General features: G+C 47.5%; 1 pseudogene across 1 annotated transcript; it reads left to right on the top strand.

Moving 5' to 3' along the window:
* The first annotated feature begins 3,257 nt into the window (after positions 1 to 3,257).
* On the top strand, positions 3,258 to 4,079 carry LOC309644526 (sesquipedalian-1 pseudogene; annotated as a pseudogene). Its single transcript has one exon. The product of its transcript is annotated as a sesquipedalian-1 pseudogene (transcript).
* The last annotated feature ends 2,532 nt before the right edge of the window (positions 4,080 to 6,611 follow it).

Here is a 6,611-nt window from a genome sequence, read left to right on the forward strand (position 1 = left end):
GAATTATTTGAATGCAATTCAAATTACTAGAAATAACTTTCTAAAGAGTGCAAATAATACTGTTACAAGAATCATAATGAGGGGAAAATTATTCTAAAGAAGTAGAGTGCTCAGCTGGAGGAGATAATTAGGTAATGAATGGTTAATTGGTAGAGTATGAAGTTGGTGTGTAGGTATATTAAAGTAGATTAAAAAGTCTCAAGAGAGACAAAGCAAAGGAGAAAGCAATTTAGCATATTAGCCAGTATCCTCCCTCCACAACTCTTAGACATATGTAAGAGCATAATCTTTTAGGGAGGAAACTGATAGCATTCATTTATTCACTAAATGGAGAAAACTATGAAAATTATTTGGAAGCATTAAAATTATGAAAACTATGGCATTGAGAAATTAATTAAATAGCTATATAATTTAACTTGACTCTCAGATCTTTAATACATAACACTAAATCTTTTAAAGTAAAAGACTAGCACCCTGAGGTTAAAAAGTTAGCATTAAACAGAACTACTCAACACAGGCAACCAGAAGATTCCCATAGACTAAACACATAGGTATATAGCAGGCCACTATTGTTCTCCCCAGGCGCTGGACTGCGGTAGAAACAGCACACTGTCTAGTAGAAGAAAAACATGTCCTCTTCCAGTAACTCCTTTGTGTAGTATTTTCTTATTTATGACACACAATAAATGGTCAAGTCATTTGAAATTCTCCTTGCTGAGAAATGATCTCTGATCTCCCATAGACTTTAGTTTCTCTGAACTCTTTTAAGTGCAAGTGTTCCTGATCAGATGTCCAGGGCTTGTCTAAAAAACAAGACAGCCTGTTTGTAGGGTTGTCAGAAAAAATGCAAGCAGCCCAGTTAAATTGTATTTCAGGTAAACAACTTTTGGGGGGAGGGTATAAGCATGTGCTAAAATATTACATGTGACACACTTCTGCTATAAATGATTGCATTATTCATTGTTTATCTCAAGTTCAAATTTCACTGGATGTCCTGTACTTTTATTTATTAAATCTGGCAAATCTACCTGTTCAGTAAATGCATGCCAGCTTGGTCAGCAGTGGCAACTGGAGGTTGAGACTGTAGCCTCAGAGTCTGGGAGATTTAGGTCCTTATATAAGAACTGCCTCCAGTTGACCTTGTTGGGTATGATTTATTTTTTCAACTGTAAAAGGGCATAATTATAGTATGTTTAATATTCTTGTTGGAAAGATTCAAAGAATTTTTTTTAAAGTGACATGACAACAATGCCAAGTTCTTACAAATAGTAAGCCCTCAATAAATATAAGCTATTTATTTAATAATATGTTATTATTTTTCAAAGAGAATGAGACTTAGAGAGACTTAAAGAGTATGTATTTATATATATTTCCAATATTCAAAGATTGTTTCCTCAACATACTACTTCTCTATTAAGATATTTTGAAGTTCCCTTTTACCATCATAATACTTCATTCAAAACCTCTCAAAATTCTTAATACCTATGAACAATTTGAGCCATTTGGATCAAATAACCTTCTCAAAGCTGTGAAGATCAACGAACTAGGTCCATTTTTTTCCTCTCTATTCTTCATGTAAATTTACTAAACTTTGCATAAATCAATGTGTAACCTACAAATATTAATAATTCATATGGAAATGAGATTTTAATTGTAAATATTATTAGAGCCTATAGAAAGATAACTATGTGAACTATGTTATAAAATTTAGGAGAATAAAAGGTTAAAACTATAAAAATAAGGGTTTCATTTTATACATGTTTATGTAAAACGTGTAGGATAAGCGTAGGATACAGAAAAATGGATGTAACATTAAGCTAGTTTAGAAAAAATTCAATCATCCACCCAGTCCTCACATCCTATAGCTAATTTAAACTAAACACATTTATACATTTCTGGCTTCAGACTTCAGAGTTGAAGTGTGTGGGCTCTAATTGCGTTCTGGCAGTTATTTGCCAGAAGTTTAAGCAGGAGAGCTTTGAAATCTTTCTCAAATACTGTTTATATATTAACTAGCTCAACATGTAATGTGATTAAACCAGTGAGTCTACATATCAGTCTCAAGGGAAGAACATTCTTTGAACATCTGTGAAATTATTTTTCAATCATTTTAAATTTTATTTAAAATTAAATAGAGGTGTCTTGAGAGTCCCCATTTATTTCTTTTTATTTCTTCCCATTGCCATCTCAGTCTGCATGTCAAGGCTATGCTTCTCTTTTGGTTGTTAATCAGTTTCATTTTGAGATGTCAGGATCAGACAATATTCAGTGTGTCTGAAACCAATTCACTCTTCCTGTGAAATGGAACACTTTTCCTGAACGTCCAGTTTATGTGCTTTGCCATTACCCAGGATCAAACGTAATTTCTGTTGCATCCTTCATTACAGTGTACAGTCAGTTGTCATGTCTTGTCAATTCTTCCCTCACCCTGTCTATTGTATGTGTAGCTCTAGTTGCCCACAATACACACATAAAGACACACACGCACACATTCTATACCCATTCTTCACTTCTGGTCTGAGTAACCATTAATTTTAAATGGTTTAGAAGCTTTCTAATTGCTTCTATCTCTCCCCTTTAATTTATCCTGAATGTAACTATCAAATTAACCTAATAAGGTAAGACTTCCTTCATGTTTTTTTCTTATTCATACCAAAGCAATGGTGTCCAGTTAACACTGACCATTTTACATTACGATTCTGGTATGGTTTCTAATCAATAATTTTCTACACCACGTATCCAATTGTTAGTCATCCCATTTTGTCCCTTTTCATTTTGTATTGTAAATATTGAGTTCTTAGATCAGCTTTTTACCCTGGGTGGTCATGAATGAAATTTCAACTTTTGGCTTTGAAAACTGCAAGCCCTACTAATTACTAGAAGAAATCTTAAGATACAGAAAAGAAAACTCCCCCTTCTCTCATAGGACTCAGGAAAGCAATTACTATCTTGTTATCATAAAAGTATCCTTTCCAAGTGTTATTTTTTAGGAAATAAGCCTTATAAGACGCATGGGCCTTAGGCATCACTGCTATATGCATGACAATTCTGATTCTGCCCTCGCACTAGCAATTTCACTTGATAGAATATGTACTTATGTTCACCACAAGGCATATTTAAGAACACTATTTCTAGGAGCCCAAACTGCAAATGATCCAAGGATCTATCAATTATAGAATAGATACACCATACTATATTAAGATAACAGAATACTATAGAACAGTGAAGAATTAGAAAAACAGCCGGCTGTCCCCGCTTCCTTCCGTCGGATTCGCGCTCTCCCGCGGCTGCGCCGGCTCAGCCGCCGGGGAGACAAAGCACCGCCGCCGCTGCCACCAAGCGGGTCCCGGGCCATGGCCGGGCCGGCCCCCCGCCGGGCCCCCAGAACTGAGCAGAGGGCGGGGAAGTGAGCAGTGGCTGAGAGGTCCCGAGCCCCCAGGCCCCGCCGCCATGAAGCTGAACCAGCGCAGCCTGGCCTTCCACGCCACCTGCGACGCCGCGGCCCACAACGCGTGCTTCCTGTACAAGAAGGGCGGCCGGCATGCAGCCCACCACCGCCGCTGGTCTGTGCCGCGCGGCACCATGCTCTTCTGCTTCGGGGACGGGGCTAGCCGTGAGCCCGTGGAGGGCTGCACCGTGCAGCTGGTGGAGGCGGCCGAGGAGTTCGCCTTCGCCGTGCGCTTCGCTGGGGCCCGGGCCCGCACCTACGTGCTGGCGGCCGAAGAGCCGGGCCGCCATGGAGGGCTGGGTGAAGGCGCTGTCGCGGGCCAGCTTCGGCGACCTGCGGCTGGTGGTGCGCGAGCTGGGTCACCGCCTGGCGGCCGTGCGCGCAGGCAGCCCACTCCCGCCCAAGGAGGACGGCTGTGCCGTGTGGAGCGCGGAGACCCCCAGCCCCCGGCCCGGCCCCAGCCCCCGGCCACTGCCGCCCCGCTGGCGGGCCTCAGCGCCCAACGGGCCTTTCGAATCGGCCTCCTTCGCCCAGCTGCACGAGTGGTACGGGCAGGAGCTCAGGGCCCTGAGGAGCCAGTGGCTCCGCAGCCAGGCCCAGCCCTGAGGATAGGGCTGAGGGCCGGAACCAAGGGGAAGTGGTCAAGGGCAGACCTGAGGTCAGCACTGGCCCTGGTTCTGGTGCCACTCCAGCCCCAGGCCCTGCTGTGACGGGCCCAGCCCTGAGACACGGCGACCTGGCCCTGAGGGCAGTCGCAGTCGGGCTGAGCCCGGAGGTCCCTGCCTGGTCTGCTCTCGGGGACTCAGGCTCTGAGAAGATGCTGGGCTCTGAGGGGTGCTTTGGGACCTCTGTCATTCAGAGGAAGCCCAGCCGTGAGGAGGCCATCGTGCCTGATCCTCAGGAGAATCCAGGCCCTGGGTGATGCTCAAGCAGCCGGAGAGCGGGTTTTGTGAGAACTGTAGCCCCCAACCCAGCCCTGCAGGTGCCTCGGTCGCCTGTCCCGAATCACCTAGCAGAGGCGTGTTGCTGGCAACAGGCCTCCACTGGGGCAGCTGGGACCTGTGAGGAGCTGTGGCCTGGAAGGCACATGCGCAGTCAGCGCTGGTCCAGAGGCTCCGGACTGGGCCTCGCGCGGACAGGAGGCCGGGCTGTGCTACACCGCACCTGGGCCTGACCCTCTGGCTCCAGGGCCCGCCGGAGGAGCTGCCTGCCTGCTGGCCGCCGGCTGCCTCCGTAAGCGTGGGCTTTCCTGTGTGCCCAGCACCGTGAGATGGCCTGGTCCCCGGGGCTCCCGGCCCGGAGTGAGGCCGAGGCAGGACTTTCCCCCGGGGCCTCAGCCAGGCCTTGAGGTGGTGCTCCTGGGACAGTAGCGGCCCTCTGGCCTTGGGCCATGTCTGTGTTCCTGTGGCAGCTCTCACGCTCTCCCAACACTCCTTAACCACATCCTCTCTCTTCCCGAAGCCACCTCTCCCACCCCCAGCCTGGGGCAGGGCCTCTCGGGAGCTCGCCTGACCTTGTCCAGGCCTGGGCTGGGCAGCTGTGGCCTGAGCTGACTTTCCAGCAGGTTCCCCTAGGGAGGAGGGGCCGTGAGCTGACTCACAGCCCAGAAAGGGCCCGGGTGCCAATCTGACAGGAGCGAAGAAGCAGCTGCAAAGACATATTTGGCTTCCAGAACCCTCTACCTCCATCGCAGCCCCTCTCAGCTCACAGACTCAGCCCCCTTCTCGCCCACAATATTCCAAGAGGGAGACCAGGTCTCGCTTTGCTTCGAGACCAGCTTCTGTTTTTCACTCACTACAGTGGCCATTCTTCATCCAGGGAGAATCTCGGGGAGCTGGGGCACCCCTGGCCCTCAAGCTGGGTCATGTTTACAGTCCTGTGCCCCCAAATTGGGACCCCCTGAGGACACCCCTGCCCTAATCTTTACTTCCCCGGAGGCTCCCTCTTGGTGACAGACAGACTTGGCCCTTAGCCCCTTCCTGCTGCCTTTGGAGACCTTGGGGCTTGGGGAAGAATGGGGGCCTGTCTGTGTGTCTGCAATCACCAGCTCACTGCTGGCTCAGTTGACTGGAGCTTCAGTTTTAATTTAAATACTTAGGGTGTTTTTTTTCCTAGCAACAAAGCTTGGTGTTTTCACTGCTTTTGTTTCTTGTTGGCTGGTGGGAAGGGATAGGGTGCCCTGGTTCTGGGTTTGGCCAGTGAGGGAGGGGGGGACAGTTGGCACTGCCCCCAGGGAGAGGGCAAGGAGCCTTGGCTGGAGACAAAGGAACCTCAAGAATCTCACCTGGTTCTTTGCCTTCTCCCTGGCAAGCCCTGCTCTCCTGCCCTTGCTCTGGGGGTCTTGGTTCGCTTTCCATGCCCCTCTTCCCCAAGTCCTGAGTGGTGGGGATGGGGATGGCAGCTCTTGTCCACAGGCTTTGCGTCTCAGGGGGTGTTAGGACCTTCCCAGTGCCCATGTCCTGGCCAGACCTAGCTGGTGTGGTGAGGTGCTGGCCCCAGTCCTGGTGTAGGTTTACAAGCACTAAAGGTACAATCTCCCCCCACCCACCCCCAAAGCACAACATGCGGTCAGGCTGCCTCCGGAGTTGGGTGGGGGAGAGGTATCAGGCAGCCTGGGAGAGGGATATAAAGGCTAAAATAAAATAAACAAAGGTTTATCAAGTAAAAAAAAAAAAAAAAGAATTAGAAAAATAAAACAATGAGGATGGATTTCCATGATTCCATTTATAAAAGTTCAAAAACAGGCAAAACCAATCTATATTTTTAGAAGTGAGAATAATGGTTACCCTTGCTGGGGTGGGGTCGGAGGGCTGGGGGAATAGTAGTTACTAGATGTGACTTAGAGGGGGGTGATGCAGATTGCCCTCTTGGCCCCAGTTTCAACAACCTGATTTTCATATTGATTATTCCTTCCCTCTAAGTTCATTGATACCTACTCTTCCATCAATCGGTGACACTTCACACCTTCTTCTACTTTGGGTTTGACGTGTTCAGATCAGGTTTTTAAACAGGACACTTTAGAAGAGGAATATTCCCAGTATTCCCAGATATTCAGAATTAACACGCACACACACACACACACACACACACACACACACACACAATTCTTCTTTGCCTTGTCTTATCCTTCCATATGGTCATACGTGTATACAATCAATCTATA

This window comes from Balaenoptera physalus (genome assembly GCF_965194825.1).
Source record: "Balaenoptera physalus genome assembly, chromosome: 1".
NCBI classification, from domain to species: Eukaryota; Metazoa; Chordata; class Mammalia; order Artiodactyla; family Balaenopteridae; genus Balaenoptera; species Balaenoptera physalus.